Genomic DNA, 25,562 nt, shown 5'->3' with positions numbered 1-25,562 from the left:
TGCAATGCTCATTGCTTATAGTCTCTGAAAATCTAGTTACCTAAGTATATTTATCTTTTCCTTCCAGTTAGTAGGGCTGTAGTTGTTTGTGGGGTTTTTTTTTCTATTGCAAAGAAAAGGTATTTCTTTGGAAGTGGACTTACAGTAGGCTCAGATGATATTGTATGACCTTCAGTGAGTCTCACAATGTGGCTAGCACTCCCCCGTCTGAGGCCACAGTTTAGAAAGTTACTTAAACACATGCCTAACTTTAAGCATTTAAGTAGTCCCAGTGATTTCATATACTTAAAAATACACATGTGCATAGGTTCCTAGCTTATCTAGAGCTTGAATGAAACCCAGAGCCAGCCTGACTGGCTCTGTTTCGTTTAAGGTCATCCAGGAAGATTACCACTGCATGGTCTCCCTGATAATTGGAATGGGAAGGGAGAAGTTGCCGCTAGGAGCCCCAAGCATAGTGGGGTTGGTGTCTTCATAAAAATCCGTGTTTTGGGGATAAGGGAAGGTTCTATACATGCACACTCCTAAAGATTGATTTATATAGCTTGACCAGTAGGACACAAGCTCAGATCCAATGGATCCCCATACTGTGGGGGAGGGAGAAGGGATTTTGAAATGATTTCCCTTATAATATACCTCCTTTCTTGTGGCCTTCTATTTAGAGGTCACCACATGGAGCATTTCCAACACCTGTTATATAGATTTATTAACCAGAATTGTAAAGTTAATCTCAATCACTGTACATTTTATTATAAATTAATTTTAGGATTAAGACATTAAGGTTCTGTACGTGGAACTTCTGAATGAGATACAAAGTAACATATGCCATGTATTGCAATCAGGGTCTGATGTTTGGCTGTAATTTAATTTGTGCTTTACATCAGTGTGTATTTATACATGAATCATGGAACTATATTTGAATAAAGTAGTCCTGAATAACACTTACGGTTGTTCATAGTTTTACTTGTATGTTCAGTGGAGCTACTCACGACAATGGTGGTGTGGGTAATGTATCACATGTGCTTAAGTGTTTTCAGGACTATAGCCTTAAACACAGTACATTTATTAATGTTAAATATATATTCTGAACTTGAATAGATGTGAACTCAATGAGTTCACGAGGGTGGCTTGTTCCATCATGGAAGATGAGACTATTGCTAGCAAAATTCTAGTCCCTGCTGTTCAGTGAAATAATTAAAGATTAAAGCAGAATCTTTCATTGTGGCATTAAATCAATCTATAGTTCTATAAAATATTATTCCAAGCACTTTAATAATTATAGGGCACGTAAATGAAACACATGCTGATAAACTGAATGTATTTCACAAGCTGAATTCTGTGATGCCAATAAAATATGCTCCATAAAAAGAACTATGGACATTATAACGTGATACTATTTTGTGTGAGTTTTTTTTTAATAAAATGAATATAGACATTGCTAGTGCCACCTAATGGTGAAAAATAGAGCTAAATTTAGTTATCAAAGCAAATCATTAGTGACTCCCACATGTGTGAAAAGGGAACTGCAAATGTTTGTTTTTCTTTTGCATAATACCAAAGGAAAAATATGAGAACATTATTCATATTCCATGTATCAGTTCTTCCAAGTAAAGTACATAAAAGAGATTTTTAGTTTGAAACCTATGTGGGCTATTTTAGGGACCTCTGTTTAATTTTAAACTGTCACCATAATGTGAAAAGTTTGGGGAAGAGCAGGGGGTTTTAAATGAAGACCTGTATAAAACTCCAGCCCTAAGGTGGTTGGATTATCTGTATTTTCCCCTCCACCCCAGGTTTTATGCCTATAATTTAAACACAATGGACCAGTTCTTCAGATGGGGCAAATGCTTGTTGCTTCCAATAGAACTGTCAATTTAGGCTTATGATATGGCCCAAAATTAAAAGGTAAATCTTTTTTTAAAAAAAAAAAAGTTTAGATACCTAGTTTGAATCCCACCAAGGGCTTGTGTGAACTTTATTATTTTTTTTTAATGGAACAGTAGATCTCAAAATACAAGCAAAGACAGGGAGATGTTTCTTATAGAGGGAGGAGCCCACAACAGAAACATGACTCTGTTCCTGCAAGGCAGGGACAGTAGTCCCTCTTCAGCTCCTGATAAGTGATTAGCAATTGGAGAGGTAAAGCACAGCAATGGGATCAGCAACCTAGAAAGAGAATGAAACAACTGCTATAGAAAGAAGAATGATCTTCAAGCTTTTAAGAGAGTAATAAACAAAGAGCAAAAGTTAATATTTTAAGCATATAAAAACAATTTAGTACTCCTTTAAATTCATAGAGTCTGAGGCCACAAGGGACCATTGTGATTCCTGTGCAATATAGGCCATAGAACAGCCCCAAGATAATTTCCGTTTGAACTACAGCAAATCTTGTTCTAAAAATTTGCTGGTGATGGAGAATCCTCCAACTCTTGGTAAGTCGTTCCAGTGGCTAATTACCCTCCCTGGTTTAAAAAAACAAAAAATACCCCTTATTTCCTGTCTGAATTTGTCTAGCTGCAGCTTACAGCCATTGGATCTTGTACCTTTTGTCTCCTAGATTGAAGAGCCTCTTATCAAATATTTGTTCCCCAAGTAGGTAGTCATAGACACTGATCAAGTCACCCTTAAACATCGCTTTTGTCCACCTGGATTGTTCTAGTGAACTTCAAGCACTGATGGTGACTTGCATAAGACATTTCTGTTTATGTTCAAAGAATTTTGCAAGGAATGTTATCTTAACTTAGCTTTAAGGTCTACCTCTATAATAGTGGCCTGGAGTGAAATCCTGCTTCCACTGAAGTCAATGGCAAAACTCCTGTTTCACCCTGGTATAGCCTCAAATTCTACAGGCATAGAATTTGTTGCTGATTCCATCCCTTGAGTAGAATTGTGCATTGGAATCTAAGCTCACATTTTGGAAAACTGAAATATGTGGACTTTAGGTCTGTAAAGATAACCTTTCAAAAACAAATAGGCTATAAATTGATATTTAGATTCAGTCAGTCTGCAGACAACACTGAAACATTAACTCAAAGATGTGACATTCTCGACTTATCCCAGTGGACAGTTACCAATTTAGCATAATGATGGACATTTAAATGTCCTCCATTTCACCACTGATTTCAACACGAAAACCTAGCTAACGTGCTTATTTTTTTTCTATAAGACACTTAGAGGGCTTAGGCCCTGATTCAAGAAAGCACTTACTCACTTGTCCCATTGAAACAGACTCCATTTAAAAGGAGATGGAAAGTGCTGACAGTCAGCAAAAAGGGAAAGTGAAAACCTCTTGAGCAAATGAATCTGAAGCAGGAACAGCAAAAGAATCTGTTGCTTTACTGGGTCTCCAAGCCTTATTAGCAATAGGTGGAACAGCAGCATCTCCCACACATGCACACATTTTTGTTTAGCTATAGGACTGCTTTTGGATACATTTCTTCTTGGTCTCCATCTTTGCCCTCCTGGTGCATCCTGTCCTCATAAGATGTTACAATACCACATAGCATGAAGATCCATAATGAGACTTTCCATCCTGTTTGGGGTGACACCTTCTCCTCCCCCACCCCCCACTTTCAAGTAAGGGCTGAAGAAATATTTCTAACTTTGAATCACTGAAGTCATCCAAAAAACAAAAGTAAGCATTTAATATACATGACTAAATGGGAATGGGGTAGAAAGACAACGCATACTTCAGGCTTTCTTTATGCATCACAAAAATAAAAAGACATGATACCATTTTACTCCTTTTCACGTCACCGTTTATGGCTGCAAGTGACCCAAGCCTAATTATTAAGTGGCTGATTTCCAGTTACGCTAAGGCTCCTTTACGCTTCCAGATTGGCGTAAAGATGCTTAAGTGGGCTTAAACTACCTCCTATGCAGGGCTTTCCCCAACCACTGTTCCGAGCCCTTAGCCTAGGGTGTAGATTGGGAGTGTGCTGTAGCTGTGGCTGGGACATACTGCACCATCGCTTTCCTCCATTTCCCAACAGGGGGCTTGTGACACTTCCTGGGGGTATGCAGGACTATGAGGTATCTTGCTATCAGCTGCCCTTAGTGTGAGCAACCCTTGTCCTCTCTACTTGTGAGGAAGTATAGAGATTTGAATGAAAGCATGTAGAAGTATTGGCAACAAAGAATTGCATATAAAATCATAATGTGTATTTTAGAACCTAGACAAGGGTGGCTAGAAAGCAAGAGTGAAAAATCAAAATGAGGGTGGAGAGTAATAGGTGCTCCAAATATTGCAACTTCCCCTATAAAATCAAGACATCTGGTCACCTTAACCTAGACTTACTTAACTAGATATTTTGTATGTGTGTGTGTCTTATAGAGCAATGCTCACCCAAAGTAGCCCTTCCAGCACTTTACAGCCAGGCTTGGTTGTGATCATCCATTCATGAAACAAGTCACACTGGCAGCTTGCATCCCTGGCGAAAGACACAGGGTATCTCGTGATACCATTAGATATATCAAGATTGTACTTTTTGTTCTTCTTAAACAGGGCACCCTCTCTGCTGATTTTTCTTCTCTCCTTCCCCGCCCCCGTGGCCTCCCTCTCATGTCAATTGTTTTTGAAATCTTTTAATTCCCATCTGGCTCCATATATAAATAAGCTTACAGTGTGACACACATAATTGTCAGACAGGGAGATAAATGTCTGCTACATGCTGCTTGAAAGGAACCTGTTTAAGACATGTCATCTGTTGGTTATCTGACTTAAAGCCTTGGAGTTAAGATACATCACTCCCTAAATAGTTTCCTTACATACATTTTGAAATGATTGTGACGACCAGTTTGCCACTGGCTCTTCAGAGACCTTACATGCCATCCTTTTGGTCTCAATATGCACATATTTGACCCAGCGGGCCCCTATGTAGAATCCTATACATCCACTGTGCCTTTTTGAAAGTTTACTTCCGATAGCCCTGCTACCCAGGGAACTTTTGGTGTCAAGTATAAATTATGGTCATCTCAGGACTGTGCTTAGAGTGCCAGGAAGGAGCCTGTATGCCAGGGGTGGGCAAACTACGGCCTGGGGGCCACATCCGGCCCTTCAGACCTTTTAATCCAGCCCTCAAGCTCCCGCCGGAGAGCGGGGTCGGGGGCTTGTCCCCTCTGCACGGATCCTGGAAGCAGCGGCATATCCCCCCTCCGGCTCCTACGTGTATGCTTCTGCATGCTTGACTTGCAACCTTAATGTTCTTTTAACGTGCGTAGTGTAGTGTAATTACAGCAGTCGCTGAAGTAGCTGTAAGTTAGACTGTTCAGCAAGCTGTTTATGAATGCCTGAATTCCCACAGACAGGATGCATTCCATATGGTGACAGCTTTAGACTCCTGTATGCATGGCTTTATTTTTTTCAGCTCCACTAGTAACCCAGAAACATCTAGTCACCACTGCTGTTAAACTGATAAATGACTCCACCGTGAACAAGTCCATTATCAATGTATGTAGTCTGTGAAATTGTGGTTTAAAATGATTCAAGGTAAACTTGGAAAATTTTTTATTCAAAATGTATTTTTTCCTTAGCAAAGTAATTGATGATCAAAGATCGTTTGAATCCCTGGCAACAGTCTAAATCACTACACAGGCTTCTCTCAAGTGTGAAATTGGTCATCACATCCAAGGTCTGTACTACTTAAAATACTGAATACTAAAGTATTTCTGCCTATGTGCAAGATTTGAATCATGGCACTGGACTATCTCGTTATTTTTCAAGGTTCGTTACAGATTGTATTAACTTGCATTCAGGACTCCACTAATACATGTATTAAGTGAAACAAATATTGGAGGTTTTTTCTATTTGGTTAAAACGAAACTCTGCATGTTTTGACTAATGGGTTGTCTGGGCTTTGCATTTGGGTAATACAACTACAGTGTTGCAGATCTGCAGATGTGTGAGGGGATAGTGTTAAAACTTTTCAGTTTCAAATGTTTCCAGTGTGGTGGGGAAGGAGATGAAGATCTGAGGTAAACAGAGATTTTAGTCATTTGTCCAAGGACAAAGTCTAGCAGAGCTGGGAATTAAACCCTTCTCTCCTGAAACCTAGTCTAAACCAATGTTGGCATTATTTGTCCTAATGACTGTGTAATTTAACGTCTCCAACTCAGCATTCCCATTTTAAAGATAGCAACATGATCTACTTTCCATCATGGTTGTAAGGCTTGCTGCATCTCTGTTCTCCTTCTGATCTGAGTGTACCCTTTCAGATGTCAGTCCTGCAGCCTTTACCTCTCCCATGGTGGAGAAAATTCTCTCACTATTGAACTGAGCTTTGGGCTGCAGTACCTTGTGTACTAACTGTGCTTACTCAGGTCTGACTGGGTTTGGTACCTACAGTTCTTCTCTTTGGCAGTCTCTGATCGCTGAATATAGTAACCAGGCAGCCTTCATAAAATCAATTTTTTGTTTATTGTAACAGTAGGAATAAAGCATGCGGGCGGTGTGGGGGGAGATAATTTAAATAGTCTGCTCACATCTGTCTTGCTTTGAAGACAAACCTGCTGCTCCCAGTTTTGGGAAGGGAGCACTGCCTCTGTTGAAAAACGTGGCCATGAAATATAAACTAATCATACTGGGGTTTCTGTGAGAACTACGACCGCAGAATCTGCATTCCTGAACTGCAGTAGCTACTGAGTGATGGGAGAAGTTTAAGATGGTGGTTTTTGGTCCTGTAAAACCCTAAATGGTTCATGTCCTAACTATGAAAGACTGTCTCACTCTCTGTGTGATAACATTGCTGTTACTGGTGACAGATTGATTCACGATCATCCCTTTTCACTTTGTGTCTGACATATTTCCACTCATGCTTGTGTATTTAAATTTCCAGTTGCATCAATCAAGTGTCTAGGTGCATTACAAAAGTTTAAAGCCACATCTAGATTAGGAAAATGTGCCCATGTGTAACTGCACTGATAACCTTGCCAAGTGGTAAGTTAACCAGGTAAATTGCGCTGGTATAAGCCCTTCCTTTGTGCTAGCGAGTGCATCTAATTTAGGGGGTTGCACTGGTGTATCTACATTGATGTAGTTACAATGATACAATTTTTCCTGATACAGACAACCCCTAGTTAAAAGGTAATCTGTGGTGTCATTTTACTGCAGAACCTGTTTCTTTGCAATCCTTGTTATGCTTTTCAGTATACTGCTTCTGAATAATGGGCATTTATTTGAAGCAAAAGAAATCCATAGCAATATCAGATATTATTTTCCTGTGATATCTGAAAGTTGTACTTTATTTTTAAAACTAAAAGTACTTCTGTTTGACTCCTGGTAATCCAACTCCTGAGCTATTGAATGTTTAATTGTGGCTTGCTTAAGTGATGGTTTTAGTTCCGGTGAGACTGCAGTGAAACTGGTTTTGAAAAAGCCAGCTGAATGGCTTGTGTTGTCTCACTTCATTATATTTACCTTCTGCTGCTCTATATTGTAAGTTCAGATCCCAGCTGGGGATGAAACTCAACAAGATGTTACTGGAATTTTAACCTGTGATCTTTGTTTTTCTCGATTTGTTGTAGAAATCCATTGCCATGACATGAGAAATGGGAAAAGATCAAACCAAGCCTCTGATTTTTGTTTTTAATTAAAATGATTTTAGCAACATTGAAAATTTAGGCAATGCAGAGGTTAGTAATGTGATATATTGCCTTTTTGCTGATTTATATTCAAACCATGTCTCATTAATGACTCAGACATCTGATGGCTCTTACCTTTGCTGACCTGTTGGCTATGACTTGGTCTCAGTGCATTTCCTAGTGGAAAGGTGTCCATGCTCCACAAACAACTGTCACAGTTGTCAATAACTAGCACTTTGGGAACAGGCTTCACAAAAAAGCCAAGGAATGAATAGGCCTCGAAAGTACACTGTCCTTTCACTTTTGAAAATTGGTCACCACAAATCAGGGCTGAGGCACGTTAACTGGAGCAGGGTAGGGGAAGCTGTTTGTTTTTTTTCAGATAACTTGAGACTGAAGTCCTCAAGTTTTCATTCTCTCCTCCTCCCCCCTCCCATGAGCATTGAATTCATATGGAAAAAGCTGGAGGAGTTTGGGTGGGAGGAACAAGAGAATGTATTCTAGTTGTACATTTGATTTTTTTTTCCTTCCGAAGTGTAGTACGTTGCACTTGTCTTTATTGAATTTTGTCTTGTTGATTTCAGACCAATCCTCTAATTTGACAAGGTTTTTTTTGAAAGACAGAATTAGAATTCAAAGTGCTTGCAACCTCTCCCAGCTTAATGTCATTGACAACTGTTAAGAATACTCCCCACTCCATTATTCAAGTAATTAGTGAGAATATTGAATAGTACTGTATCAAGGACTGACCCCTATGGAACCCCATTATATACGCCTTCCCAGTTTGACAACAAACCATTAATAATAACTACTCTTTGAGTATGGTCTTTCAACCTGTTGTCTATTTTCACTGGGAGGTTGGTAATATGACGTCCAGTGGCCAATTGGCAACATTGCTATGTTAGTGAATTTGCACAGAGCATGGAAAAACACCAACACTTAAAAGAAGCACCATGTGAAGGTTGTTATCTTGGCCAGAACATCATGGGGCTCCAGTCCCTGGACCTTATGAACTACAACAATTGCCTTGGTATATTCTGCAGCTGAGTATTGTCCTCCAGTGTGGTCTCATAGCAGTCACACTAAACTCCCTGACACTCAACTCAATAACACTATGCACATAATGTCAGGGATGCTCAAATCGACTCCAGTCGACTGACTCGCAGTCCTATCACACATCCAGCCTCCACAGATTAGAGGAGCTGCTCGGACATCTCGCTTTCTTAACCATGTCAATGCAAGCACAAGGATCCCACTGCACGGTGACCTGCAGAACTTGCCAAAGACAAAATTAAAATCCCGCAACCCTCCATGGAACCGCATCAAGATCCTTACACCCAACTTCAGTGCTGAGACTCAATGGAAAGTCACGTGGAGCATTTCGACTGCTCAAAACAAACAGCTCATCATTGACCCTGCCAGGGAACCACCGGGTCTTGATTTATGTTGGGAAGATTGGTACAGGTTGAATCTCATGGGAGATGTGGACACACACTCTTTAAATGGAAAATGAGGCAAACACCTGTATGGTAACCAGGCACAAATGATGGAGCGCATCATATCTCAGTGTCCCCTTCTTTCTTTTGTCTGGGGCCTGAAGGACATTCATCAGCTCACTTGCTGTGGAAATCTGCTGATTATCAAATCTAGATATAAATTTGTAGTCGTTGCTACAAGCCATACGAAAGAAGAACCAGTTATGCACTGATCTTATCCAATGCAAGCCTCAGGCAACTGCAGAGCAGTGCCAGCAGGGGCTGCTTTTCAGGTTGGAGGTGCTGCTCTGCACCTGCCCAAGGCTTGCAGTTTGGGGGGACAATGCTGCCCCCTGCTCCCTATTAAAAAGGGGGGGAATGTCCTTCTGACCCTGGTTCCAGCACCATTGTCTGGGATCTCACCCATTCTCCATGAGTTCTCAAAGATAATTGTTAATGATTCGAAGACTGCTTCAACTAGTTCCTAAAATATCCTAGGATGAATGTCATGAGGCTCTGTCGACTTAAAAACATCTAAATTATTCTTTTTTCTTCTTTTTTTGGCTTGTATTCCTTCCCCTTTTTGGTTAATATTAATTACTTTGAGCATCTGGTTACCTTTTAACTTTTGTGTGTGTGTTTGATGTAAAATTAAATACAAAGTTTTCCAGACCCAAAGATTTCTTTTTTTCAAGTTAACAGAGTGACAAACAAGGTGGACCAAACTTGATTCCCATGGAAGTCCATGGCAAAGACCCCATAGATTACAAATGGGACTCATGGAACTAGGAGTGAATCACCAAACTTAATTTTAGCTTTAGTGCTAAACCAAGATATAAATCAAGGGCCCCAAAGGGTATACTGTGGTATCTACCCTCTTTGTTTATATATTTTCTTTTAAAGAGAGATTTTAAGCTTCTGAAAGAGGAATGAAAGTGAGCATTGTCATAGTGCAAGGATTTGTGCAAGAGTGCTCCTATTCCTCTCCTGAAATGGCCTTAAATCCAATCTCATTGTTGTTCCATTCCTGAGACTGAGTGCAGGCTTCCATGTATGCCTGATAGCAGGATGGTTTTTTAACCAGAAGAAACGTTTACAGAATGGACAACTGGACACACTTTGTGACCAGTGTGAATCTGAACCTACATTTCCACAATGGAAATTTAATACGCTGACTAAATGACACTAATAGATAAAGCACAAAATGGGATACTACTAAGTGTCAGCTATGGATCACGAAATCACACTAGGGAATAGGATGACCACTTCTTTATGCACCTCTCTATAGGAGGGGGAACCATGTGTGATCAAGGGGGAACTTCAGTGTGAGTCACATATGCTGGAAGGTCTCATGCTGCCAGTACCAAAACATCCTTGGAATTTCTAAACGTTATAGATGACCATTTCCTAATGTCAGAAGTGTTGCAGCCAACACAGGGGAATTCTATATTAGACCTTGTCTTAACAAGGAGAAACTGATCACAAAACTGAAAGTTAATAGTAGCTTAGGTACAAGTGATCATGACTTGATCACATTTATAGTGTGCAAGGAGAATAAAAGTCAGACCAGTCATCTAACCTCTCCCTCTCTCTCACTGTTTTTAATAGGACCAGTTTTACAAAGGTGAAAACCATTATGAGTCAAATTAAGTGGGAGAGAGAATTTAATCAGAAAAATGTGAATGATAATTGGAATCCTCTAAGAACTTGCTAGATGTCCAGAAAGCTGCACTTGAGGAAGAAGGCTGAGCTGGCTTAGAGGGGAAGTGAAGGCAGCTGTAAAAATATTAATAAAAACGAATGGAAGAAAGGGGAAGCTGATAGTAATGAATATAAATCAGAAGTCAGGAATTGTAGAAAGTGTATAAGGGAAGCTGAGGGAAGCTAAGAAAAGTCCTATGGCCTGCAGAATGAAGGACAAAATTTTTTTAAATATATTGTGAACGAAAAAAATCCTGACAATGGTATTGGTCCATTATTAGATAGAAATAGTAGAATTATCAGTAACAATGCAGAAAAATCAGAAATGTTCAAGAAATGTTTATGTATTTGGGGAAAAACAGAGGAAAAAGACTTATATGGTGATAGATTCTATTAGTATCTCTGGAGGATGTTAAACAGAAACTACTAAAGTTAGACGTTTTAAAATCAGGAAATCCATATAATTCCATCCAAGAGTCTTAAAAGAGCTCACTAAGGAGCTTGTTGGATCATTAATGTTGATTTTTTCAATAAGTTTTGGAGCACTGGGGAGGTTCCAGAAAACTGGAAGAAAGCTTATGTTGTGCCAATGGTTAAAAAGGGTAAACAGGATGACCAGGTACTTTATAGGCCTGTCAGCCTGACATCAATCCCAGGCAAGATAATGGAGTTGCTGATATGTGACACAGTTAATAAAGAACTAAAGGAGGGTAATGTAATGAATACAAATCAACATGGGTTTATAGTTTGACAGGATCTGTTTTCTAACGTGATTTCTTTTTATGAGGTTAAAAGTTTGGTTGGTAAAGGTGGTAGTGTTGATATAATAGACTTAGACTTCTGCAAGGTGTTTGACTTGGTACCGCATGCCATTTTAATTAAAAAAAAAACAAAACAAAACCAACTAGTGATCTAAAATTAACATGGCACTCATTAAATGGTTTAAAAACTGGTTAACTTAAAGGTCTCAAATGTAAATATAAACAGGAAATTGTCATCGAGCAGGAGTCATTCCTGTGGAACCCCGCTGGAAGTGGTTCTTGGTCCTATGCTATTTAACATTTTTATCAATAACTTTGAAGAAAACCCATAAAATCAGCAGTTTGCAGGTAACACAAATTGAAGGAATGGTGAATAATGAAGAGGACAGTTCACTGATCAAGAACGATGTGATCACTTAGTAAACTGGGTGCAGGAAAACAATATGCATTCTAATATGGCTAAATGTAACTGTATATATTGAGGAACATAGGCCATGTTACATGATGGGGGATTGTATTCTGGGAAGCAGTGACTCTGGATAAGATCTGGGGGGAAGACGTGGATAATCAGCTGAAAATTGGCTCCCAGTGTGATGGTGGGGCCAAAAGAGCCAATTCAATCCTAGGGGGCATAAACAGGGGAATCTCGAGTAGGAGTAGTGAGAGGTTATTACCTCTGTATCTGGCAACCATTGCTAGAATTCTGTGTCCATTTCTGGTGCCCAATTCAAGAAGGATGTTGATTGAACATGGTTCAGAGAGGAGAGATGAGATGATCAAAGGATTAGAAAAATATACCTTACAGTGGTGGACTCAGAGCTAAGTTTAGCTTAGCAAATAGAAGGTGAATGGGTAATTTGTTTACAGTATATCTACATGGGGAACAAATATTTAATAATGGAATCTTCAATCTAGCAGTGAAAGGGATAACGGGATCCCATGGCTGGAAGTTTGAAGCTAGACCAGAGGTTCTCAAACTCTGGATTGGGACCCCAAAGTGGGTCACGACCCCATTTTAATGGGGTTGCCAAGGCTGGCGTTTAGACTTGCTGGAGCCCGGGGCTGAAGCCAAAGCCTTAGCCCTACTGCCCAGGGCTGAAGCTGAAGCCCTGGGTGGCGGGGCTCAGGCTTTGGCTTCAGCCGTGGGTAGCGGGTCTCTGGTTACGGCCCCCTCCGTACCCTGTTCCCCCCCCCGGGGCTGAAGCCCTCAAGCTTCAGTTTTGGCCCCCCTTCTGGGAGGCGGGGCTCAGGCTTTGGCCCCACTGCCATGCTTCAATCCCCCTTCCCAGGGTCCAGTAGTAACTTTTGTTATCACAAGGGGGTTGCAGTGTAATTAAGTTTGCGAAACCCTGAGCTAGTCTAATTCAGACTGGAAATAAGACACAGATTTTTAACGATGAAAGTATTTAACCATTGGAACAATTTACCAAGGGTCATGATGGATTCTTCATCACTGCCATGTTTAAAATAAGGATTGTATGTTTTTTCTAAAAAAATCTGCTTAAGGAATTATTTGGAGGAAATTCTAAGGCCTGTTACACAGAATCACAATGGCCTTTTCTGGCCTTAGAATCTGTGAAAATGGGGAATAACTGGCTAGGTGGTAGTACTGTTGAAAACGATCTGAAGTTATAATGGATCTCAAATTGAGTGACTCAACAATGGGATGCAGTTGTGAAAAAGCAGTGCATTAGCAGGAGTGTTGGATGTAAGACATGGGAGGTAACTATCCTGTTCTACTTGTACGGGGAGATGTCAGCAAACCAGGAAAGTGCCTGAAACCACTATGGCTTATTGCTAAACCAGCTAAATCATCAGGCCATAAAGTGCCATGTAGCAAACTCAGCTTGACCAAGGCGGCAGGGGAGGGGGTTTTGGGTGCCACAGAAAGGGCAGCTTGGCCCAGCATCCTTCCTGATAAGAATTGTGTTGTAGTGGCTGATACACGCCTTTTAGTGCAGGATGTGCCCCAGGAATGTCTACTGGGGCCTCAAGGCTGCAAACTCTGGAAAAACCCACACCTGGTTAATCAATAATCAGAAGGAGCCTCTTGCTTGACCATTGGAACTGATTGCTTAACAAGTTTTCTTTAAGGGACATGTCATTCTATTACTAAATGTAATGTATAAATAAGGGGGAAAAGTTTTGAGGTTGGGGGACTCTGCATCCAGAGGGAGAGTCCAGTCCTGAATCTTGTGTTCCCCACTAGCAGATGGGCTGCCGCTGTGCCACGTGAGAGCCACAACTCAGCTTTGGTAATTATCAAGGATGTTGGGTGTTTTACTCAGTCTCACGCACTTATACACATGTCCGCAACAGGTTAGTAAAGTTCAGCTTTAAGTGAAAGCACTCTTGGTCGGACAGCCGTGTCTCCCCTGATTTATTTCCTGACACCGCCTCTCAGAGTAAAAGTTTTCAAGAGTTTTGGGTTGAAAAAACCCTGGGTAACATACTCAGCACTGGTGAGGTCTCAGCAGAAGTGTCCATTTCTGGGCACCACATTTTAGCAAAGATGTGGACAAATTGGAGAGAGTCCAGAGGTGAGCAACAAAAATGATAAAAGGTTTAGAAAACCTAACGCATGAGGAAATGTTTTTAAGAAAAGAAATCTCGGAGTGGTGTGGGGAGAGAGCAGGACCTGATCAGCCTACCAATATGTTAAGGCCTGTTGCAAACAGACTGTGAACAACTGTTCTCGGTGTCCTCTGAAGGGTAGCACAAGAAGTAATGGATTTAACCTCAATCTCCCTTGCTGCAGATTAGGTATTCGGAGGAACTTTCCAACTATAAGGGTAGTTAAACTCTATGAAATAGACTTCTACGGGAGAGGTTGTGGAATCATCATCACTGGAGGTTTTTAAGAATAGGTTGGAGAAACCCCGGTTGGGGTGATCTAAGTTTACTTGTCCTGCCTTAGTAGAGGGGACTGGACTTGATGACCTCTCCAGGTCCCTTCTAGCTGTAAATTTCTAACTTTATGATTCTAACATTAGTTGCTTTAACTAAAGAATTTACAAAAAACTGTGCTCTGTTTTCAATGGGCTTTGTGCATTTGACAGCACTTTGTGTATTTTTTCTACTGCCTTCCCTCTGGAGTCATTTAGTCAATTTCTTCCTTCCTGGTAAGACCCCCTATAAACCTCACATAGGGAGCAGAAAAGCCCTTAGAAGGATTGTTTGTTTGGTTGGTTTAAATCAGGACTCACTGTTTAAAGCATTTTCTTTCTTAAATTAGTCAAATGAAATAACTAGGGTTCTGATCTTGCAAGACTTAGGCATATGTGTAACTTTAGCCATTTGAATAGTTGGTCCCATAAGTCCCCTTTAGTTTACTGTGACTACACACAATGAAGCACACACTTTAGTCTGCAGGATCAGGGTCTAGAATAGCAATGATATTGAAGGTAAGAATGGAGATTGCTGTGACATAGGTATGTGGAAATTTGCACACCTTCTAACTGCTCTAGGCCTGTATCTGTCCCATGCTATTAGCCCCATTCTTTGTACAGCATTCAGAAACAAAACACTTGTCAACTTAAACAAATACTATACTTGGATGCCTAAAATCTTTAATAGAAGACAAGAAGAGAAGAAAGTTGATGCTGTTTCTATTTTCAAATGCTTGGGAGGTGCTCTCAGAAGCTACAGTAATGGAAATATGTAGTTGTCTACATAGAGAGATGAATAGATTACAGAGCAAATTGGTACAACACCTTTGGGAGAAGAACTGCTTATTCTTAAATTAAACAGCTTATATGACACTTTTCCCCTATGGTTGACAAACTAAATTTATTCAGAAGCAGATATGTTCATTATCTACCTTCTCTCATACTGTGATCATCGTCATCATGTTCCTGTTACGCCTCTGGCATTTAGAGTAATGACAAAGCTCCTCCACTCCTGTCTGTTTCTGACAAGTCTTTCAATGGTTCCCCAGCTGTGCCCCAGGTTTTTCTGCTCAGCTTCCACAGCTCTTCGCCATGTTTTTGGGCAGGCTTGTTTCTGCTTGCCTTCAGGTGTCCATCTTATTGCTACTCTGGTGATGGAATCAGTTTCCATTCGAAGCACATGACCAATCCATCTCCAGCGCCTCCTGGCAATGATGGTGCTCAGATCCTCTTGGCTGCACTGTGTCAATAGATCTTGGTTTGAGATTGTTCTGGGACAAAAGATACGGAGGATTTTTCTGAGGCAAGTTGTATGGAATGAAGAGTGTTTGCACATGTCATACTTTCTCATTCCCCAGCATTCTGCACTATAAAGCAGTGTTGAAAGTAGGCAGCTCTGATAAATCTTGAATTTGGTTTTGGTGCTGTATTTTGATGACTTCCAGACTGTATTTAAGCTCCTGAAGGTGTTCCTGGCTTTAGTGATTTTGTTCCAGATGTCCTGGCTGATTGGTGCTGCCCAAATATGTGAATGTTTCTGCATAGTCCTCTTATCCGTACTGGTGATGGTGAAGCAATATTTAAGGCCATGATATAGGTCTTATTGTGGTTGATTTTCAGTCCAATTTGCTGGCTGAATGTGAGTCAAGTTGTTTTTTTCTTGTATATGGTGTTGGGTATGTGATAGGAGAGTGCCATCTGCAAAGCCAGGTCTTCAAGGGATGACAAGTGTGGGCCCACCAAACAAGGGACATAGACACTATGATATTGACAAGCTAAAGTCCCTTGAAATACAGAAAGCCTTCGTTCTGCAGTTAAAGAACAGGTTTCAAGCACTCGCAGACCTTGATGAAGAGGAGGGGAATGCAGATGAGGAGATCAACAAGAAGTGGGACACAGTAACAGCAATTTATAAACAGAGCAGTGAAGCCTGTCTACGCTACAGGCAGAAGAGAAAGAAGGAGTGGATTACACCCAGCACATGGAACGCCACAGAAACCAGACAAGCCCTGAAGAAAAAGTTTGACACAATCCCAGAAGCTAAAGGACAAATACCATGAGCAGTATAGCGAGGCACACCAGGAGGTCAAACACATTGTGAGAGTGGACAAACAGCATTACAGTTGCTTAACGTTGCTTAACGCCTTGCTTAACGTTGTAGTTATGTTCCTGAAAAATGTGACTTTAAGCAAAACTATGTTAAGAAAATCCAATTTCCCAATAAGAATTAATGTAAATAGGGGGGGTTAGGTTCCAGGGAAATTTTTTTCATCAGACAAAAAATATATATATGCGCAAACACACAATATAAGTTTTAAACAAACAATTTAATACTGTACACAGCAATGATTGTGAAGCTTGGTTGCGGTGGTGAAGTTAGAGGGTGGGGTATTTCCTAGGGAATGCCTTACTGCTAAATGATGAACTAGCATTCAGCTAAGCCCTCAAGGGTTAACACGTTGTTGTTAATGGAGCCTCACTCTACAAGCACGACTGGAGGGAGGGGAGACAGCATGGCAGACTGAGACACAGACACGCACCCTGTGTGTGTGCGGGGGGGGGGGGAGATGTACATTGCCCCTTTAAGTATGCTGACACCATTCTAAGTTCATTACCTTTAAAAAGATCAGGAAGTTGAGATAGCAGCTGCAGTCAGCAAGCTCTCTCTGTCCTGATCCCTGTCCTGTCCCCACCTGCTCTATAAGGAGAAGGGATAAGTGGGGGGCAGGAGTGGGGGGAGGGGGACACCCTGACACTAGCCCCCCTCTGCTTGCCCCTCCCACACAGCAAGCAGGAGGCTCCCGGAAGCAGCTCCAAGGCAGAGGGCAGGAGCAGCACATGGCAGTGCGGGGAGGGACAGCTAAACTGCTGGCAATTGATAGCCTGCTGGGCAGCTGCAGCACAGGGAACTTAGGGGAGTGGGGAGCTGACAAGGGAGCTGTTGGGGTGGGGGGCCTGCAACCGGTCCACCCTGGTTCGAAGCCCCCACCAGCTAGCTGCAGTGGGCTGCTCTTCCTGCAAGCAGTGGCCAAAGCAGGCAGCTGCCAAACAGCATTAGAAGGGAGCATTGCGCAACTTTAAACGAACATGTTTCCTAATTTGATCAGCAACATAACAACGAAACAATGTTAACTGGGACGACTTCAAGTGAGCAGTTACTATATATTGATGATCTGGCAACATAAGCAGAGGATGCAGCTGCTTGTGGTAAACAAGAAACAGCCTACAAAATGACGTGGCTTATCAGTGGTAAATGGCAGACACCAACAAACACTCTCACCAGGAACAGACAAGGCTACCTACTAACAACTGAAAAAGAACAAGAAATGCGCTGGACAGAGCATTTCAAAGAACTGCTGAACAGGGAGCCACCTAAAGAGGAAGCAAACATCCAGGAGGCAAAGATCTTATCCTATGATAGGAAGCTATTATCTGTTTTACAGATGAGGAAACTGAGGCAGAGCAATTACGTGATATGCTCAAGGCTGCAAAGTAATGCCAGGATTTGAACTCTTAGTACTGTTATTACACTACACCTGTCGTTGTAGAGATTTGAATTAAGTGTGCACTTTGTTGGCCTCAGTTTCTGTTTTAGAATGTATTATGTGGGTGTTGTGGCATTTACTGTAAACAACAATATTAAGAAACCTAATCTCATGGTGGGGTGGAGCTGGGTCATGAGGATGGTACTATGAGGTTTTCGGTCCCTTTATTTGGAATCGTTAAGGTATTACGCCTCTTATACTTCTATTGAGAGATGAATGAGAGAGAGTAAATCTGGAAGGACAACATTAAAAGGCTATAACAAACATTTACAAGTCAGAGGAAAAAATAATTTTTCAGCTCTCACTCATACAAGAAAGCGTTCCCCATGCTCACAAACTGCAACCACACAGAGCTTTGATAGCCTTGATACTCCTAAACCTAGTCTTCACCTTGATGCTTCATGAAGTCTGAAAACGGTTTTCAGTAAATGTGAGTTAGCTGACCTAAGGCACAATACAGTTTAGTGGCCAGCTGTTCCACTGACATTGTTGACCAGCACATTCAGACACAGGCCATAATTCAAGTCTATGCTAGCAAACTTTTGTAGCTATACTAACTCCACCAGTGTAGGTCCTTCAGAAGCATGGGTGGAAACTGTAGCATTTGACAGGAATTGAGTTTTTTATCGCCCTCTTGTCCCACCGAATTCCTAAGTCCTCTCATGCTGGTAGAGAGTTGCAGCTACAGGGCTGGATTCTCAGCTGTACTGAATGTCTCCTAGAACCTTCCCCAGTTCCTCTTAGCTTCCAGTTATAGACTTTCCGAAACAGTACACATACCAGTGTGGTGCACTGCCTTTCCAGCTCTGTAACCTAACTCCTGTTGCTAATGGAGAATTTTAAGAGCTTGTCAATAAAAAACCTACACGTGGATCAATATCTTATAAATGAAGTCATTCATACTCTGGGTAATAGAACTATAACAATTTGTGAACCAGGCCTTCTAGAATTAGGACTTACTTATACTATCAGCTCCTTATGGTGTCCTAAATCTCTAAGATATAGAAATATTGAGGACGAAATGTCACCTGTTCCTCCTCATAGGCACTACAGCCTCCATTTCATAGATCCAAATAGCTGATATTTTGAAAAGATTCTATATTAATTTTTCTTGTGAATCATATTCTATAAAACTAAAGATCAGATGTACCATATTTTTCCTATATTAATGTGACTGGGAGTAAAGTGGGAGTGCTGGAAAGTTAATCCAGGAAACAATCAATGGGCCATTAAGGCCTACAAGAAAAAGTCTGCTCTAGCCAAACACCCAGGATCAAATTCTATTTTCTGTACACAGGAATCCCAGTGTCATCAATAGGCCCCGCCTTCATGCTTCTGGTGGAGTTTGTTTGTCCATAGATGTGCTTCTAAATAACTCACACCCATTGTGTAGTGAGGCAGAGTGGCCTCCCTCCAGTACAGAGGGGGTTAATGGCCCCTGATGAGTGCAGCTAGCCTTGCCCTACCCCCTCCACAGGAAGTGCAGGGGCAGGGCAGGCAGTATGAGAGCAGGGCCCTGCTGCTCTGATGGGGCTGGAGCAGGGAAGGAGACAGAAATCGCTCCCAGGGAGCTGAGCCCTCAGTTAAGTCTGTGACTGGCAATGGAGAGAAAAGGCAGCCCAGCGGCCCGTAGTCGAGACTGCAGGGAGAGACTGAAGGAAGGGCTGACTGAAAGCTAGGTCCCAGCGGCAACGGAGCAGCACCAGCAGGAGCTGGTAGGATGTAGCCCAGGGAAACACGTCTCTGGTCCCGTTGTATTTCTGAGACTTAAGGCAGAGACTGCATGTTTTCCCACTGATGGTGTGGTAGGACTGCCCATCACTTCCAGGGCCCTGCTGGAGCAGGGTGGGCCTGGCTCCCCCTACCCCTGGCCCCTTAGGTGGAGCTGGTTGCCTGCTAACCTTCAGGCCAGAAGGCCGGAAATACTGACTGTTTGCTTAGTCCTCAGCTTAAAAGGCCTGAGCCTCTTCTAGTTGATGGCTCCAGCCGGGAGGCTGGAGCCAGAGACTGTTTGCTCAGCCCCTGCTTTAGGAGGTCCGAGATATAGACTGCCTGTTAATGGGCTGAACCTGCACTCAGCAGATTGCACGTTGTTACTGAGGATACAGGCATCTGAGGTGACTGCTGGCAGAGGTAATAAATGGCCCTACCACATACAGGTGGTGGTAAACCACTAGCTGAAAGGGGATCAAAGGGTGCCCGACAGGTTCAGAATGTAGCTGGGGAAGGACCTGTCATATGATAGAATGCCACACTTGAGGGAAGAGAAGCGTTTTATTTATTTTAAAATCCTTCAGGTCTGGGTCATGTGCAAAGCTGATAGGTGGGAACAATGTTACCTGAACTCCGGGGCAGCACTCCCAAAATTTGTGTAAATAAAGCGAAATGGGAAAGGGTGGAGCCCCAGTGAACATGAAGTACCAGAGCCCCAATTTTTTCCTCAATGTACCGGGGCATAGCTTTTGGTTGGGCAGGGAAGTGGGGGCAAAAGACCTATCTGGCTTCAAGATTAAACTCGATAAGTTTATGGAGGAGATGGTATGATGGGATAACATGATTTTGGCAACTAATTGATCTTTAACTATTCATGGTAAATAAGCCCAATGGCCTGTGATGGGATGTTAGATGGGGTGGGATCTGAGTTACTACAGAGAATTCTTTCCTGGTATCTGGCTGGTGAATCTTGCCCACATGCTCAGGGTTCAGCTGATCGCCATATTTGGGGTCGGGAAGGAATTTTCCTCCAAGGCAGATTGGAAGAGACCCTGGGGTTTTTTCGCTTTCCTCTGTAGCATGGGGCATGGGCCACTTGCTGGAGGATTCTCTGCTCCTTGAAGTCTTTAAACCATGATTTGAGGACTTCAATAGCTCAGACATAGGTGAGAGGTTTATTGCAGGAGTGGGTGTGTGAGATTCTGTGGCCTACATTGTGCAAGAGGTCAGACTAGATGATCATAGTGGTCCCTTCTGACTTTAACATCTATGAGTCTGAGTATGGAAGGATGTAGGAGAAATGAAAGCAGTTTTCAGCCCTGAAATGTCATCAACATCTCATTATCAAAGCGAACTCCAGTCTGTTCAAGAAGTCACATAGCTCTAAGTATCTTTCTTTCTGTTTGCTTGGTCTTAGGTTAATTCAGTCGAGTATTAAACTTTCCCGAAGTGTTCTAGGCTTCCATTGTCTGAAATGTCTCTCTAAGAAAAATTTCTGTTAAATATCATTCAAATCTCCTTGTACCTTCATTTCCTATATCAACTGCTCATATGGATGGTGGTTGTAGTGCAAGAGCAGGAACATTCTTCTTGAGTGAGTTATTTAATAGATGTTAGTCTGGTTTTTAATTATCTTAGGTGTTCAGTACACTTATGTAGTGACCTGCTTAATCTGTAGATCAGGGCTTTGTTTTTCTATTACTGTAGGACCATTTGGCATCACTGATGGGCTTTCATTAAACTACATTTTTCTTTTACTATATGTCCTACACAGATTCTTGCATTGCTTTAAAGCTGTCTCTCTCAATGTACTTCATTATATCCTGATATCCATTGTTGCCTAAATTACTTTAGGCATCCTGCTGTGATTTGTCCTTCCCTGGGACCTGTTTAGTTCTGGATCCAGTTTTCCTGGTGGTTGCATTATGCTGGTGTATTATCTGTGCTTACCCGAGATCTTCCTTTCTTTGAATAATAACGGTCTCCTGAGCCAGCCTACCCTGGAAACAATTGGATCCTCCACAACAGAAACTGAAATAAACCTGAATCTTTGGATGTTATTTCTTTTGGGAGGAAACTTATTCCCTGGTTTTCAGTAGGAGCAAGTGTTGTGATTTTTCTTCAGATTATAGCTAACACAATCTATAATTTAGGAAACAGGATGAAATTATCCTGTCTGTGGAAGCTGTCTCAACTGGATGGAATTTCAGGGGATAGGGCATTCCCTTGCTGCTGGTGACTGATAGGTCAGATTTTAGCTACAAGCAGGCTGAAATGCCAATTGTAATGGATCTGTGAACCTTGTATCTGAAGAAAACTGAACTGAAAATTTTCTAAGTGCAGCTACATTTTGTTGTTGTGGTGACCTGGGAATCCTAACCTGCTATTTGTCTAACCCCCATCATTCACACAGGGATTTCAGGGTAGAAAATATTTAGAGTTATGGAATTAATGACATCATGCACGTAAGGATAAGCATGACCTCCCCCACTCATGCTTTAGAGTGCTCTGAAAGTGGCCCTTTTTGTGCAAAATGTTGATAGACTTTTTTTTGTTTTTTGTTTTATATTTTTAAAGTTCTGAATTTTGTTATTGACCACTTAAATTACTGAAACTGAAATAATTGTAGGTAGTTTTTTGTTTTTAAATCCTTTCAGCTTGCTCAGGGAAGATAGATGGGTTAATTTCACTTCTCTTTCTAGAAACAAGGTGGGTGAGGTAATGCCAGCAGAAATTGGTCCAATTAAAGGTGAGCAAGACAAGCTTTTGAGCTTCACAAAGCTCTTCTTCAGGCTCTGTATAGCTCAAGAGCTTTCCTCTCAACAACTGAAGTTAGTCCAATAAAAGATATTACCTCATGCACCTTGCCTCTAGGATCCTGGGACCAACACTGCTATAACAACACTTCATACTTCTTTCTAGTGAATTTCACACTCAAACATCGTGCAAGGAAGCAATAGTTGGCTTGCATACACTGGAAGGAAAAATTTTTGTGTTTAAATATGATCCGAAAGCATCATTTATTTCTATGGCATGTGAGTTTTGTAAAAGATTGTTTTTATAAAATCTGCTATCTGGTCTGCTGAACCCCTATTTTTCATGATGTACTGGCAGGGAGGAGCCCAAGTTATACACACAGGCCTGGCAGTTAGAAATGTCTTTTTATGTCTAAGCTCTTCCCCCCCTCCCCCTTTTAAGGTGACAGACTCTTTAATGATGCATCCACCAGCAAAGACTACTCAGCACAAGGCTGGGATATCGATTTCATACTGAGTTATGAGCACCATCTATAGAATTGCCATCACCACTTCATGTAGTATGCTGAGTTTTTCCACATGTGGGGCAGGGGCCAGAGCTCTCTTCCAAATGATCCTGACCTTGCTTATCTGATCAGACAGGAGACGGTCAGGTTGCAAATACTTCTCTTGATTCCAGTGTCTCTTCTAGTATCTTACAAATGTTGTTGTGAAACATTTTTTTTTCTAGTAGTCGCGGATACCATATTCACATCTATGCCTTCCTTAATTGCTGTGAATGCAGAAATCTCTGATAGAAATCTCAGTGTCAGTGCAGCCTCATTCATCATGAACTTTATCCATGATCTAAGTGTATTAACTTTGGGTGCTTTTACTAGTTCAGGAGAATGTGCACACAAAGCATTCCCAAGTGTTGGCCCTTTTCTTAAATCTAGATTTAGTTCAACTGTACAGATAAATACACTCCCATCCAAACATGATGGGATTCATAAATTGTTACCTACAATCCTTTATCAGACCTATTGCATTTTCCACTTCATTAATCTGAGTTTTACAGTGGGCAACAATAATTCTCCTATTCTGTTGGGACTAATGGCAGCAATGGACCTGAAAGTGTATTTTCATCGCCATTCATTGGACTCTAGAGAAACATGCCAAGGCTATTAAACAAGCAAATTTTGCTGCAATATTTAGTCAACAAAATTTGACATAAGATAGTTAAAGGCCTGAGTCTTCTCCACAGCTTCATGTTGATGGGACTTTCTTTGGTTGGAGGCTTCCCTGAACCACACAGAACTGGGTGACAGCTGCCTCTTGGGTCTGAGATCTGTGCATAAGAGTAAGCAGGCGAGGCCGGGGATGTGTGTGGTGTGGTGTGGTGTGGTCCTTTTTCCTTATTTTATCATACTTTTTTGCTTTCAAAAATCCCAAATCCAAACTGGAAAACTGATTTTTTTTTAAATTTCAGAAGTTTAAATGAAACACAAAATCGTATAGCTTCATTTCAACAATGTTTAAATTTTCCCATTGACAATTTTATTTTAAATTAACATTTTCTTGTCGGGATATTTTTGACTTTAATTAAATTCCATTTTCCAAAGGGAAATCTTTGTCTGAAAATATTTAACATTCTGATTAGAACAGGGAACATTCTTTAGTGACAGTAACCCTAGGGAATAGTGGCAAAGATGAACCATATGATTTAATGCCAAAGTCACTTTGCTTTCCTAAATTGTTTTTTTTCCCACATCTAATACTTAGTGGCACCTCCTCATTCTGCCCAAGAGATAAACCATGTATGAAAAGTGGGAGTTTTTTGATAGAGGATGTCTGCTCAAACAAGCATTTTAACTATGGCTCTAGGAAGACCGTCTCCTTGCCCCAAATTGGAACACTGGAGGGGAGACATTCTGCATAGAATCCTTTGTGTTATGCTCAGTCTACTCTCCCAAGTGTGTCACATTACCTGTTGTCACCAAACTGACAGAAGTTCATCAGCCTTTTATTTTATGGTGCTTTGCGGACAAAGCAGATGTCCCTGCCCCAAGGAGCTGACAATCTAAGATGCTCATGTCCTTTTAACTACTTTCATGGCTTCCATCATTGTAGTATCTAAGTGCTTGGAGGATATATAAGTACACAGAGAAGAGTGTACTGTTGAGGATTAAAGTACGCACACAGATCCTCCTTCTCCTATGAAAAGTAGGGGGAAATTCTAGTATAAAAATTAAGGATGCAAACCTTTCATTGTAAATATATCCTTGAAGTATGATCTACATTTCATTTTAAAACTGTTGCTTGTTATTTGACATGTTCACAAAAAGGATATGAAAACCACACAAATGGAGATTGTCAGTGTTTACCAAAACCTGTATTCTTGTCAGTTTTTTTCCACATTAAAATGCATACTGCTTAAAGATCTAACCTTCTGTTAGTAAAAATAAGTCACTCTACAACAGTGATTCTTTGCAGACAGACTAGAGTGAATCTTTCTTAAGCATAATTAAAAGCAGAGGTTCATTACTGCTCTGTTCTTTTAGATTTAAATCCTCGTAAGCCATAGTAATAGATCTAATGCAAAAATGTGCTGTTTTGTAATCACTTGGGCAGACATTTGACAGATACTAATCAATGTAGTGAAATGTTGAGCCCTTTGCTGATCCCGCTTGTTGGGTTAGTTTCCCTGCAAGTTCCAAAGCCAAAGACGTTGTGTCTATGAAAGCTTTATCACCAGTGCTCAAACAGATTCTTTTCCACTTAATGTGACATGATGTATTGAGAGAATCTATTTCTGCTCTTCCTAGCTGTCAAGGAAATTCAGTGTCAACTGTACTTGAGGTTGATTTGAGTCTAACAAAGACACAACACTCTTTGCTTTTGGGGTCTTTGCATCTCGCTGAGCTTCTCATCCAGTAAAATAGTGTTCTGTAGCAAGGACATGTACAAACATCTCAGACTGATTTTATATTTCTAGTTGCATACATGGACAAAAGTATAGGCGGTAAAATTTTCAAAAGCATCTAAGTGACATAGGTGCTAAAGTCCTGTTAACTTTCAACAGGATTAAGACTCCTAAATCACTGCGGTGCTTTTGAAAATTTTACCTTAGGCTGGTTGCTGCCTAGCATGGTGTTATCCTTTCAGT

General features: G+C 41.2%; 1 protein-coding gene across 13 annotated transcripts in view; it reads left to right on the top strand.

Moving 5' to 3' along the window:
- Positions 1-25,562, top strand: part of MAGI2 (membrane associated guanylate kinase, WW and PDZ domain containing 2) — a 1,181,180-nt gene that overhangs the window by 145,199 nt on the left and 1,010,419 nt on the right. The window contains exon 2 of one of the 13 annotated variants that reach the window (XM_073328609.2): positions 5,533-5,630. The exons of the other annotated variants lie outside the window; for them this stretch is intronic. The gene's annotated coding sequence lies outside the window, so the exon portion shown is untranslated. The remainder of the gene's footprint in view (positions 1-5,532; positions 5,631-25,562) is intronic. 13 annotated transcript variants of the gene reach the window in all.

Source organism: Lepidochelys kempii, chromosome 1 (genome assembly GCF_965140285.1).
Source record: "Lepidochelys kempii isolate rLepKem1 chromosome 1, rLepKem1.hap1, whole genome shotgun sequence".
Classification (NCBI taxonomy): Eukaryota; Metazoa; Chordata; order Testudines; family Cheloniidae; genus Lepidochelys; species Lepidochelys kempii.
Note: the sequence above shows the minus strand (reverse complement) of the source record. Positions and strands in the feature narration are given on the sequence as shown.